This window comes from Lathyrus oleraceus, chromosome 2, assembly GCF_024323335.1.
Source record: "Lathyrus oleraceus cultivar Zhongwan6 chromosome 2, CAAS_Psat_ZW6_1.0, whole genome shotgun sequence".
In the NCBI taxonomy this organism is placed as follows: Eukaryota; Viridiplantae; Streptophyta; class Magnoliopsida; order Fabales; family Fabaceae; genus Lathyrus; species Lathyrus oleraceus.
This window is the reverse complement of record NC_066580.1, coordinates 281091095-281106842: the sequence shown is the minus strand read 5'-3', so window position 1 is coordinate 281106842 and position 15748 is coordinate 281091095.

Below are 15748 nucleotides of genomic sequence, written 5' to 3'. Positions count from 1 at the left end.
GAGTATCAATCACCATACTTCCATACATCTCAGATATCTCTAATTTAAGTTTCACAGCACAATCCAAAGATATAAAGGAATGAGTCGCACCTGTGTCAATAATAGCTACAAGAGGAAAGCCATTAATATAACACGTACCTCGGATCAAACGATCATCTGCAGAAGTCTCAGAACCCGATAAAGCAAAGACCTTGCCTCCCGACTGGTTCTCTTTCTTCGGCTTAGGACACTGTGGACTGATATGACCCACTTCTCCACAGTTGAAACAAGTCACAGTCTTCAACCGGCACTCTGTAGCCAAGTGACCACCTTTTCCACACTTGAAACACTTCTTCTCATTACGGGTACACTCATGGATACGATGTCCAGCATGACCACATCTGTAACACTTAGCAGGGGCACTGGAGTCTCCCCCACTAGGTCTCCTCATCCCACTCTGTCTCTGGAAACCTTTGCCAGCTGCATACGGTTTCCCACGATCATTCTGATTCTTGCCTTTCCTATCAACCCTTTGCTGATAGCTCTCTGCTCTAGCCTTGGTATCCTGTTCAAAAATCCTGCAACAGTCAACCAAATCAGAAAACACTCTAATCCGCTGATACCCAATAGCCTGTTTAATCTCGGGACGTAACCCGTTCTCAAACTTCACACACTTTGAAAATTCCCCAGTAGCCTCGTTATAGGGAGTGTAATACTTCGACAACTCTGTGAACTTAGCAGCATACTCAGTAACAGACCGGTATCCCTACTTCAGTTCTAAGAACTCAATCTCTTTCTTTCCTCTGACATCCTCTGGAAAGTACTTCCTCAGAAATCTCTCTCTGAACACCGCCCAAGTGATCTCAGCACTTCCAGCAGCCTCTAACTCAGTGCGGGTAGCAACCCACCAATCATCTGCTTCCTCTGACAGCATATGCGTACCGAACCTGACCTTCTGGTTATCGGCACACTCAGTCACTCGGAAGATTCTCTCAATCTCCTTCAACCACTTCTGAGCACCATCTGGATCGTATGCTCCCTTGAACATTGGAGGATTGTTCTTCTGGAACTCACTCAGTTGACGAGCAGCTCCCATTCCCACAACATTCGGTTTCCCTCCAAGTACTCCAGCTAGCATACCCAGAGCCTCAGCAATCGCAACATCGTCTCTACCTCTTCCAGCCATCTCTGTTCTGAAAACCCAACAAGCTAAAACAATAAGTACTGATAGGGTTACACAACACCTATCCCGTACAGGGGAAACAGAATAATTACGACTCGACTCGACCGACTATGCTCTGATACCACTAATGTAACACCCTTCTAAAATACCCCAAATTTAAATTAAAACGTCAAAACATGAATCAGAGTAGATATGCAATTAAAGGGTGTCACAATTGACACTTCACACCGTTTTCCAAAATATCCTGTCATGCTCATTTATTTAATCAAAATAAAACATTTGCATAATTCGCAGCGGATAAAGTCTAACAACAATGCTAAACATGTAACACATTACATGTAAATTTGTTCAACAATCATCAATGAAAAACAAGTAAAACATCCCGTCCCGATGTTACATCTACCAGAGCATGACCCACTAAGGAACTACACTAGACTCCAAGGACTAGCTTCTACTCAATCACTGCTCGTTACCTGAAACATAGTTGTAAGGGTGAGTTCCTCAATCGATATAATAAGCATTATAAATTATCATGTAATGTTAAGTAAGTTAACACATTCAATCACCCTAATCAGATCACACAATCAGTAACGGCAATATCAACTCCAAAATCATACTCAACACAATCACCAAAACAACACGTATAATATTGGAATACATCCATTCATATTATACGCCATACATACATACATTATGCAATGAGACTCCATGCATGCGGTACCGACTATTCGTGAACATATAGTTCAACCTCACCGATCAAATCCAGATACGGCTACCAAGCTCACTAGTCCCACTCATTTGAGACCTAGTGACTCACTCACTAATTCCTCACCATGGGAATTAGCTACCACCCCAAGGGCTATGATATGCACGCTAACTACCTAGCATGCAAACATCAACAACAATCCACAATAACTCACTCACTAATTCCTCACCATGGGAATTAGCTACCACCATAAAGGCCATAATATGCACGCTAAATCACCTAGCATACAACATCAACAACAATCCACAATGGACATATGCTCACACTCTAAGCCATAAAACAGTCCATTCCACATAATACATACATTCACAGCATTATGCATACAATCATACATCATCAGCATATTATCACAAAATCATATCATGTCATGCCAATTAATAACCACAGTATTAGCACACTCTACTAATACCTACACTGCTCAAAACAACGGGAAATGATCCCTACTATATCATACATCAGCTAAATTACATTACTCAGCTGAACAACCAAAAACTGCATAACAACAGCCCAGGAAAAAATCACAAATCTGCCCATACGCGTATTGCCTAGTCCCATACGCGTATGGCCCATCTCCTGACCAAATCCCATACGCGTAACATCATCTCATACGCGTATGCTACGCGTAACACCTCTCCCATACGCGTACCAACAGAGACAAAACTACGTTAAAATCATCATCTTCTTCATCCATACGCGTATTGCCTAGTGCCATACGCGTACCAGACCATCTCATACGCGTATTGCCTAGTGCCATACGCGTATGACCAGAAACCAGATTTCCAGATCTGCTATGGTTTTCTCTGCTACGAGATCTCTCCAATTCCACCTTCCACAGTCCAATTTTACACAGTATTCGTTCATATCATCTAACACAATTCACACCCTATTCAATTTCACAAATTCTAACATTATTACCTCTAATTCCCACGAATTTCCTTCAATTATAATTCCAAATTTCGTTCATCCAATATTTCACAATTTCGTCATGCATCATTCTAATCAGAGTCAAATCAATGGTTTATCACTACCCATTACATGTTATCCCATAATACCCATTAAACGACGATAAACCCCCCTTACCTGAGTTAATCCGGCAATCCTTTAGCTTCGAGCTCTTCCTCTCTTCCATCCTTGTTCTCTGGCTCTTTGCCCTTTTTCCTTTTCCACTTTTTGAGTCGTTTCTCTGTTTTCACGTGAAAACCTCTTTTTACCAAATGGGACCTTTTCTAATTCCAACTTTTATTCCAATAATAATAATAATAATAATCCAATAATAACCCCAATAATATTCCAATAATAATCCAATTATTTAATTAAATTAATAAATATATTATTAACTTAATTTAAATAATTATCTTATTTTTATCGGGGTGTTACATCAAGCACTGTCAAGTACATAATCAATGGTCTCCCTTCAACAGACGAAGACTGAATCGGAGGCTTAGACAGATACTCTTTGATACTGTCAAAGGCCTTTTGGAAATCCTCGGTTCAATCATGACGCTGATCTTTCCGGAGGAGCTTGAATATAGGCGCACATGTGGCAGTCATGTGGGATATAAATCTCAAAATGCAATTCAAGCGGCCAAGAAAACCTCGGACTTGCTTCTCAGTTTTGGGCGCAGGCATCTCTTGTATTGCTTTGACCTTAGCAAGGTCAACTTCAATACCTCTTTCACTAGCAACAAAGCCCAATAACTTGCCGGAATAGACTCCAAATATACACTTGTTCGGATTCAAGCAGAGCTTGTACTTCCTCAAACGCTGGAAAAGCTTCAACAAGTGCTCTACATGTTCAACTTCCGTTTTCGACTTTGCAATTATATCATCAACATACACCTCAATCTCCTTGTGCATCATGTCATGAAACAAGGTAGTCATAGTGCGTTGATACGTGGCTCCGGCGTTTTTCAAACCGAAGGGCATCACTCAATAATAGAATGTTCCCTAAGGTGTGATGAATGTTGTCTTCTCCATATCCCCGGGTGCCATTTTAATCTGGTTATAACCGGAAAATCCGTCCATGAATGAGAAGACATTGAATTTAGCTGTATTGTCTACCAACATATCAATGTGTGGTAGAGGAAAGTCATCTTTCAGACTAGCTTTATTCAAGTCATGGTAATCCACACACATTTGGACTTTTCCATCTTTCTTAGGCACAGGCACAATATTGGCCACCCATTGAGGATATGTAGAAGTCACCAGAAACCCCGCATCAATTTGCTTCTGAACTTCTTATTTAATCTTCACTGTCATATCGGGATGAGTTCTTCTGAGCTTCTTCTTCACAGGCACACACTCAGGCTTCAATGGCAAGAAATGTTGCACAATATCAGTATCTAGACCAGGCATGTCTTCATACGACCAGGCAAAGACGTTGACATATTCTTGTAGCAACTCAATCAACCCCTTCTTAATAGATTCTTCAAGGATTTCCCCAATCATCACTTCACGAATGCAGTCTTCAGACCCTAAGTTGACTGTTTCCAGATTCTTAAGATGTGGCTGAATGATCTTCTCCTCGTGCTCAAGCAGACGGGTAATCTCATCAGGAATCTCTTCAACATCATCTTCTTCTACCTCAAATACAAGGAACTCAAAGTTGGGAGATGGCGTTGAATCATTATGTTCAATGGGTTTGATTAACGTTGACTTATGGATAACTGTTGGAACATCAACAACGACCCAATTATTGCAGATTCCGCCAAGTTTGACAAAGTTGCCAAGGTCTTCCTCTTCATCATCTTCAACAATGGCAGCAGCTTCCTGATCTTCAACAGTGTGGATGAAGCCTCCACTCTAGAACAACCCACGCTCATTGGAAACACCAGAAGAGTACCTTATGCCAGCTCAGGATTTGTTATCTTCCAACTTGATCATTTCCCCAAACCAGTAGTTGCACCATGCTCAATGGCCAACTTCGCATCATTATAGGAAACAAATGAATAAAGTCTTTTCCTTGAAGGCTCAGCAATAGATAAGGCTTGGAACAGAGTCCTAACCTCATCCTCAGCATCAATATAGGAGAAGGAAGATAAATGACTGACCAAGAGAGCCTTCTCTCCCCCTATCACCACCAACTTTTTGTTCTTTACGAACTTCAACTTCTAGTGTAGGGTGGATGTCACGACGCCTGCCTCGTGAATCCATGGTCTGCCTAGCAAACAGCTGTAAGATGGATGAATATCCATGACCTGGAAAGTGATCTGGAAATCACTAGGTCCAATCTTGATCGGGAGTTCTAATTCGCCAATCACGATTTTGCATGATCCATCAAACACCTTCACAACCACTCCACTCTGCCTCATGGGAGGCCCCTGGTATGAAAGTTTAGCAAGAGTGGATTTTGGCAACACATTAAGTGATGACCCTATGTCCACCAACACATTGGACAAGGCTTCATCTTTATAGTTCATTGAAATGTGTAGAGCCAAATTGTAGTCTTTTCCCTCCTCGGGAAGATCAGCATCACAGAAGCTCAAGTTGTTGCAAGCGGTTATATTTGCAACAATGCTATCAAACTGCTCTATGGTGACATCGTGGTCCACGTATGCCACTTGCAACACCCTCTGCAAAGCTTCACGGTATGGCTCAGAATTCATCAACAAAGATAACACATATATCTTTGATGGAGTTTGTAGCAGCTGATCAACAACATTGTATTCACTCCTTTTGATGAGCCTTAGCATCTCATCGCCATCCTCTCTAAACATGCCAGACTGGCCAACCATGATATGAGTGTTATTATTCTTCACAACAACAGGGTCAACACCCTTCAAAATGGGAACAAGATTATTTAAAGAAGAAGTCCCCACGGGACCAGTAGGATTAACAACAGTTCTCTTCAAAACATCTTCGTGGGATCTCGGCTGCACCAAGAAAACACGACCACTACGGGTCACACCACTGCCATCATAAATACTATCCACAGAGGTTGAGGGCAACGACACCTCCTTCCCATATTCTAGCCTCACAGTGTTGTATCGATAGGGAACAACTTTGTCGGATACATACGGGACAGGGCCCGCTGGCTTGATCACAAGAGCTGGTGATACCTTCTTCTTGCTGCCATCATATTTGACGACAACAGGCTCTGGAATTTTGAATACAAGGGTGATAACATCGACTTCATCCTCATTCTGATTCTGAAGTATTTCAATCATCCCTTGATCAATCATCTCTTGGATGTCCTTTCTTACTTGACGACATCCTCTCTCGTTGATAGTGCACACCTGGCACCTATCATAGTCATGCTCATAGTGGCTGTGTTCACACAACAGCTTATGCATCTTGACCAAATACTGCCTTATGTCATTAACATACAAGACTTTATATTTGCCAGGGCATCCATGGACCATGTTAACAGCAACCTTCCCATGCTCGGGCAATGGGTTCTTCTTAACATTAGGACCTACGTCCTCGAAAAACAATATACCACTTCTCACAAGGTCTTGCACCTTGGTCTTCAGTGGGTAACAGTTCTCCACGTCATGTCCGGGAGCACCGGAATGATACACACAGTGAAGCTCAGGCTTATACCACCACTGAGGGTTGGTTGGTACAACAGGAGGGTCTCGTGGAGTGATCAATTTTCTGTCTATCAAAGAAGGATAGAGCTCAACATAAGTCATTGGAATCGGGTCAAAAGTTACCCTCTTCCTCTCGTAGTTGCTGGTGTTGGTGTTGTTATTGTTGTTTCGAGGTTGGTAGGCCCGTTGTTGTTGACGTTGTTGTTGTTGTTGATGATGAACTTCTCGAAAAGCAGGTGCTATATGAGCCACCTGGTGTTGGTTGACGGCAGGACGAACAATCTTCCTCTTTTCAGAGGGCCTTCTTTTAATATGAGAGGACACAACATGTGTCTCTCCCTCCTTCTTCTTAGCAAAGCCCCCATACCTCTTTGCTGAAGAGCTGTCATCTCTGGATAACCGTCATTCACGGACCCCTTCTTCCAGTCTCATTCCCATATTCACCATTTCGGTGAAGTATGAGGGAGCACTGGCAATCATTATTTCATAATAGAAAGAGCTCAAAGTCTTCAAAAAGATATTTTTCATCTCCTTCTCTTCTAGGGGTGACACTATCTGAGCTGCCAACTCTCGCCATCTCTGGGCGTACTCCTTGTCCTTTTGCGACATCGCCCTTAACTGGTCCCTATCCGTAGCCATATCCAAATTATATTTATATTTCTTGACGAAGGCCTCACCAAGATCGTTGAAAGAGAAGATGCTTGCACTCTCCAGCCCCATATACCACCGGAGCGCAGCACCAGACAGGTTGTCCTGAAAGTAGTGGATTAGCAGTTGGTCGTTATCTGTCTGTGTTGACATCTTGCGAGCATACATCACAAGATGGCTAAGCGAGCATATATTTCCCTTGTATTTCTCAAAGTCAGGCACTTTGAGTTTAACAGGGATCTTCACGTTGGGCACTAGGCACAACTCATCAGCACTTTTACCAAAGAGGTCCTTACCCCTCAGAGTCTTCAGTTCCTTGCGCAACTCAAGGAATTGATCTTTCATCTCGTCCATCTTCTCATATACATCCGGACCCTCAGACGGTTCGGAATGATAGATGGTGTCTTCAACGCGGGGTAAGGTGTGCACAATGGGAGGTGGCACAGATAGGACCGAGCTAGATGCCAACAAAGAAGCGAGAGTAGGAGCAAAACCCTTGGGCACAAAATTAGAGGGCATTCCCCAGGGGAACCCGGCTGGCATAGGCGGAGCGAAGTGGGCCGTTGCGGCAGGCACAATAGAAGATGCTACCTCAGAAATAACAGTCCTCACGGGAGGAGTTGCAGGAGTTGGCGAAGCTTGGCTCTGGGCGGCCAACAGTGACTCCATCATGGCAGTCAGCCTAGCAATCTCTTCCTTCGAATCCCGGTTCTCTTGCTCTAAGTGCTCCATTATCCTTGGATGATTGGCTCTGGTATTATACCAGTGTGTCAGCTTGTCTTCAAAATAAATGAAGAGCAAAGAGTTAGACCACGGTCAAGAGCTCAGAACAATACCTGCTTATGCATATGATGCATGCAATGTTTGTGCATATGGTTTGTTTTTATTTGAGGAACTTTATAGAGATCTATTTGTAAATATTTGAAAATATTAAAACATTAAGACACATACGGAATACTCATAGCAATAATATTTGGAAACTTTTTTACACCAAAGAAGTAGTACAGTTTTGGTAACCAAATACAATACAAGAGAAAAGGAGAATAAACATCCTATGGAGCCCTAGAAATAATCGTCCAAAGCTCTCGAGATCAGAAGATAAGCTGCACGGAGCCTCTTCACCTCTCTCTCATAAGTTGCTTCAATATCGACTTTCTCCTTGGCAAGCCGATCATACTTCCTCTTCCAAAACCTGGATGAGTGAGGAAGAAGAGAAGTAACCACATCATCATGCTCATCAATAACCTGATGCTCTAGAAATTCTATCACTGCATCTTTATCTCTGAGCTGCTGAAGAAGTTCCTCACGCTCACAAACCCATGCACGCAACCGATCTTCATCTCTCAACTCCTCTACTCCTTGGTTAGGGAGGGTTGAAGGCCCAACCATAACCATAGGGGTAGGTCTTGGAAAATCATAGGTCATGCGGTACTCGAGAGCTCTCTTCCTCACCCGAGCGGTGTAGGTTCAAAAGCAATACAATTCTTCGGACCAAGCTCTTTCCTTCCATTCCTATGAACTTTGCGCCAGGCGCGGACCATTTTACCCTTCAAATTCTGGGGATCTTTACCCTCTTGAAAGAACACACCTTCCAACAAAATGTTGTTAGGTTTATCCTTTAAGGGGAACCCAAGCTGACGACGAGCCAAAGCAGGGTTGTAGTTAATTCCACCACATGTACCAAGAAGAGGCACATTGGAGAATTCACCACAAGAGTCAATGATCTGGACACCATCATACACACGGTTATACCAAGAGATATCATCATTAGTGAGATACATAAGTCTCACAGACCACCGTAGACATCCCTTGTTCTCCTTGAAGGCGAGCGTCTGAGGCAAGTGCGGAATAAACCACTTGTATAATAGAGGCAGACAACACACAATGGATCCACCAATCTTTGCATTCCTCATGTGCAAAGAGAAATAAGTGTCACCCAACAGAGTCGGAAAGGGATTAAGAGAAGAGAAAATCCTAATAGCGTTCACATCCACAAAATTGTTGATGTTGGGAAATAACACTAGCCCATAGATGAGAAGTACGAATATGGCTTCAAAGGCGTCCTCACTCATGGCCTTCCCAAACAAATTAGCTTGGGTAATGAGAAAATCAGATGGGAGACCTTTAATTCCACCTTTGGTAGTCATATGAGCAACAATATCAGATACATCTATGTGAAGCATGTCAGCAATCTTTTGGGAAGAAGGAACCCTCTCCAAACCACTGAATGACAACTGATCCAGAATAGGTATACCCACATGATAGGCATACTCCTCAAGTGTAGGCAAGAGCTGGAAATCCGGAAAAGTGAAGCACTGATACAAGGGGTCATAGAACTGCACCAACACACTCATCAGACCTTCGTCCACCTGAGTAGAAAGAATAGACAGAAGCTTCCCATGGCGAGCTTTGAACTCCAAGGGCTCTAATACATAAGATGTCAAACTCCTTAACTCTTTCATGTCGGGTTGTCTAAAACTGTACTTCTTCGTGTTCCTTCTCTGCTTATCCATGTTTGAAAATTTGCAAATAGACCTCTTAAGTTCCTTGAAATTTTCATTGTTGATGATATGGATGCGAATGAATGCATGAATGCATGGATGCAACAATCACACTCAAGGATCAATCCAGTCACACCACACAAAGGTCACAGGATGGCTCAAGTCATCATCCATATCAATCATCCATTTTGGTGGATTATGGTTTACACCTTATCAACACCCAAGTTCCATTGATATTGAGGATATACGAGAACAGATCAACCGCGAATCAAGGGTTTGTTGTAAGTCACGAGCATGAAGTATCAATTAAGAACCACCCAAAGGGAGTGTACTATGGTTAAACCTGACAATCATGTTCTAAAAAGGTTCCCATAGTCATCATCTCATCTTTTGGATATTATCGGATAAAATGACTACTCGTATTCCAAAAATATTCTCAAGAGAGACTCTTATGAGTGTAGTATCGCGTAACAATCGTATCAAATATTACACTTGAACGACCTTCGCACTACGTCCTAAAATAGGCCAAGATGGGCTAGGTATCTAAGGTCCTTGGCTTCTAAGGTTTATATTGGAAAGAGTAATGCCTAACCACGACTACAAGTGTGACATTATTGATCCCAACAAGACCTCCACCAAGTGAATGGGCTTGCAAGTCAACTTGTTAAGGAATAACTCCACACAAATCTACAAGACTATGCCATTCTCCTATCATAAGTGCACTCGAGTTTGGGTAAAGAACTCATCTCATAAGAAACCACCAAGCATACAAGCAATTAATATATCAAGCAATTCATACATTACAAACAATACAGTCATCCCAAATTTGCATAAAAAATATGTCACCAATAAATATAAACATACAACACACTTAAGCAAAAAGTAGGCTAAACCCACTAGGAATGTCCTTCCCCAGCAGAGTCGCAACTTTTCTGTAGCGCGGTATTCGTTGCCTTTAGGTTTATTGACTAAACCAAAAGTAAACATACAATTCGAGTCGCCACCACACTTTTATTTATCTAAAGGAAAGGTTAAAAAGCGAACAAAAACCAAGTAAGAAGTTTTATCAAATCAAAAACTAATAAAAATGTCAGAGATCTAGGTAAGGGGGTTGGTTATGAAATGGGAAGGTTTTACGCACCCAAAACATCCTTAGTACTATAAGGGAACCTCTTTTTGCAAACATGTGTTGTAGGTTGGTATTTGTGAAAATATTTGTACAAAAGATTGGGGAGACGAGAAGAGAATGAATTATATTTATAATTTTTTTGTTTAAATGGATGAACCCATTGCCTACGTACCATCACAAAGGTAGGATCAAAACCTCGTAGTTCGGGGTAAAACTCTCAAAAGATTGGTGAATTGATTTGATCAAAAGCCTTAAGGTCTTTTGTTATCAAAGGGAGAAAACTCAACCTAAACCAACAATCCACCATGTGAGGAGAGTTTCAACATACTAGTGAGGGGTTAACCCTATAATAAGTATGGAAGACTTATAATCCAATCACTAAGGATGAGGTGAGGTTTACATCAACCACTATGATAACTCAAACCTATGACTAATGTTTATGAAAAGGTTTTAACAAAGGTGGCCATTGGAACCACAAAAATAACTTGAAGTGAGTTATATTTACAAGTTAAGTTTATTTACAAAATGAAGTCAAAGTTGGATTAAGATTCATTCATAATGAGTATTAGAAAAGATTTTGAAAATTCAAAGGCATAAGGCCTAGGTTTCTAATTTGAAAACAATGTCAAAGTTTGAAAGAAAAGAGTTTGGCTTGGGTTAGAGTGAGGAGAAGAAGAGAAGGGCTAGTCCTAAAGCATACAAAGATAAGAGAAGAGACAAAACCCTTGGAGTTCCTTTTCTTGAAATCATAGAGATGATTCAAGATGCTTCTTTCCTTTGGACTTAGCAAACAACAAGCAATCACACAATTTTAGATTCAAGCTCCTAGGATCTCCATTTGGCTTGTCTCTCTTAACTTGGCTACTCATGACAATGGTCCTCCTTACTATCTCAAGATGGAATCCCTATCACACAAGAGCAAACAACAAAAAGTTCACAACACAATAAGAGGAATGGACAAAGAATGAGTTTTGGAAAGGAAGTCCTTTGGAGTCAACTTTGAAATTTAGCATTCTAAAGGCATGAGGTCTAGTTGCTCTTCAACAAATTTAGCATTCTAAAGGCATGAGGCCTAGTTGCTCTTGAACTCCTTTAAGCATAGGTATATCCTAATTATAAGTCCTTTCTCCTTTTTGCATTTGGTTCACACAAAACAAAGACAAAACAACCACAAGACAACAATACATTTATATACAATAATGAGCTCAAATGAGCAAAAGAAAAATGACATAAACATAAAATATTTGTGCAAGTGAGCAAAATGAAAAGCAATATGAATAAATGAGTAAGAAGTAAATTGCATTAAAGTAAATTGCAAGAAATTAAATGCTCAAATTAAAGTTAGTAATTAGTTGTTATGTTAGTTTGTCATAAGACAATTTAGCGCTATGTTAAGCAATCGTAAGTGGACTAATGTAGTAGTCACACCTATCTGAGGCCGGTCAATAAAACTATAGGCAAATAAACACAAGTTAGAGATCATGGCTAGTAAGCCAAGCTCCTACAACTTGCCATGCCCAAAGAAAAGAGGAAGGCCTTGTATGGACTTTAGGTTTTTTGCTTGACCAAGAAGCAACCTATCTTGGACACAAAGCAACTCACTTGATCTTGGATCAAGTTGAGTTTGATTTGGATCAAAGAAGGTTAAACCTCTCATTTGCCAAGACTAACCACAAGACATTAACTCATTGGCCAAAATAAAAAAAGAAATGGGATGAAGATGAAATGGATAAAAAGAACATTCAAATGTCAAACACAATTGGTCAAAAGTGAATCAAATCATCATCAACCAATGTCAAACAAAACAAAAATGAAGATCACAAGTCAACAAGTCAAACATATTTTTTTGGTATTTTTGAATTAAAAATAAATGCAAAAATAAAATGGACAAAATATGGTCAAACCTCAAATTTAATTCAAATCAACTTCAACAAATCCAATTAAATTCTCATAGGTCTAACATGGTCAAACAAGCTTTGACAAATTTTTTCAACAATTTTTGAAATCAGAAACTATTTTAAAATAATTAAAAACAATGAAAAATAACACAAATAAATTAAAATCTCAAATAAATCTCAAATCAATTAAGAAATTCATGAGACTATTTTTCATTAACTTATCATGATCCATATGTGTTAAGAAAATATTTTTGGATTTTTCAGATATCAAAAAGTATTTTAAAATGAATTAAAACTATTAACAACCAAATAATTCACAAAACATATTAAATGAAGTCACAAAAATAATTAAAAATCAAAATATGAAACTAGATTTTTCAAGAAATTTTTTGGCATTGGTCTCATATTTTTGTGACTTCAAATAAAATATTTATGAATTTTTGAAAATAAAAGGAATTAAATGAAATTAAAACAAAAATAAGAAAATCAGGAAAATCCAGCGCCACAGGATCCTTTCATTAATTGACGTGGCACATATCTCATGGCTCAGAGGCGCGGTCACACGGTGCATTGGAGTCAAGCGCGCAACATTTTGAATTAAAACAAGTCAATAAAATGCAAGGCCACGATTAAAACGTTCTATCAAGATCCAAGGGCTCTGTAGCTCCCACGTGGGGATGGTGGTGGAAACCACCATCTTCTCCGGCCAGACAACTAATTCCGGCCACCGCGCGCAGGAAATTAAACTTCAATGAAAATGAAAAAGGAAGGTATGAAAATGAAGCTGAGGTGATGTACATCACCTATATAACCATGGATCATTCTCAAAGTTCCTATTTAAAGAGAAACCTGAGCTTGAAGATCATGGTGCTTGATCTCAAATGGCATGATTTACAAAATTGAGACCACCACTGGCCTGCCTCCTGCATGAGGGCTTCAGAAAACAACAAAAACCAAAGGAATTCACATCATATTGTAAGATCTAGATCAAGAAAAAATGAGGTTCTCCCTCTGAAATGTAGCTTCAAATAGCAAGAATTCTCCAAGCTTTTGATCCAATCTTGCTTTGGAAGTGTGATGATGATGCAAGGCTAAGGAATTGAGCTGTGAAGACCAACTAAGGATGTTGAAATTCAAGCTTGAAATTGAAAACTGAAATTCCTTTAGGTGAGGGTTTGGTTTTCAATCCAGCAGCGTTTCAGATCTCCTTCAGGTTACCATTTGAATGAGTATGAGCTTCTATTTATAGCTGGAATGGATGTAAAGCAATGCTTTCCCTCGTGTGCATGAAACTTGGATCCTTCATGCATGGGCTTGTACAGGCACGTGCAAAGCCTTAGAATGAATGGAAATGCATGCTGAGATCAAATGTAGTTGAATTGGACGTGCACAAGAGGCTGCACAAGCTTGCATTCCAAGTTGTGATGTGAATTGCAAAAATGATCATAAACATTAAGCTATTCGAAACTCGCATGTGGAAAATCCAAAAATTGCCATGTGAGTAATGGTTGAAAAGCTCTTGGAATAAGGAACAAAAGTCATGTTGGGAAAAAAATCATTTGGAGTTTGGAAATTTATGAAAACTGGCTGTGAAGTTTTGGGTACAAAACATGTCTAGGTTCCCTTTGAAAATTTTCAACAAAAGCAACCACTTTCAAGCCCTTCTGTTTCAATGATGCAAGCCTCAAATGGAAAAACCTCCAACATCAAAGTTGTATATCCTTTCAAGATGATCAATTTAGATTTAAAGTTTGCATCATTTGGATTTTTAATGAGAAAGTTATGGGCACTTGAAGTTGGACATTTTTCAAATTCAATGACTTAGGTCCAAAGTGACCTATAATGTTTTCTATTATCACATGTGTTTATTTTAGAATTATGAAATTTTGTCCAACGTAACATTTGAATTATACATCTCAGGATTTCCAATGCATTTTGTCTCACCTCAAAATCATAAAAATTAAGGAAGTTAGGTCCTTGGGAAGTTGACCCAAAATTAGGGTTTCAGTCAAAATGACCTATAATTTTTTGAAATGAATGATGACCTTCCGAGTTTCAAATGGATTTTTGATTAATATGAAAGTTGTTCATATGGTTCTGAATAACATTATTTATCTTGGGATCATCTTCATTTGACAAACACATCAAATATTGTGTCTCACTGATCCTCAGTTTAATCTGATGACTTAACTGATCAACTTCTCAAGGCCAAACCTCAAATATTGATGAATGAATGATTGAGGATACTCAAATAGGCTCATATATTCATAAAATAATTAATGAAAGAAATTTCCTTGATTAAATTTGATCATAGGTTGAGGTTGCTTCATGAGCAAGGCACAATCAATGCACAATTGAATTAGGGTTTCCTTGGGAAACAATCCTCAAGCCCCTTGGGTTATCTTGATCAAATTGACAAATTGAGATACTTGGGAGACATATATGATGATCAGAAGCTTTATGGACCATTGTCATGCTTGTTCTCATCTTCATCTAGTCACTTCTTTGAGCTTAGGAGCCTCCTAGGAGCATTAGAGCACATGATCACTTGAGCTTCAAAACAAAAAGAGTTAGTGACATATTTTGGTGCTTTTGGTTAGTAAACAAAATAATAAAAGAAATAATATACAATACAAGCATGCTTGGTGGTCTCAAACCACTCACACAAGTCCCAACCATAGGGTTAAGGAGCCACACATGCTATGATCCTTGAGGCAATGCATTGAGCAAATGATATGATGCCATGAGAGATATTAGGGTCAAAATTAGGGTCTTACAGATAGTTAAGTGTTCATATGTATATCTTTGCTTTAGATTATCCAAAGACTTCATTCTTTATGTATAAACACGTGTGTATGTCCCAGCTTTTGGTTTAAATGCTATGTACATCATTACTATTTTCATTTTTTAAAAGTGGTGTTGTATTAGTTTTATATTTATGTATATAGCTTGCTGTTATGCACATTATATATATATATATATTTGTTTTTGAGTATTAATATATACCTCTACTTTTTTTTAATTATAATATATATCATTTTATTTTTTAACTTAGTTATAATATATACCATTTTTTTTTACTAGTTAGTATCTTTTGTTATATATACTTCCA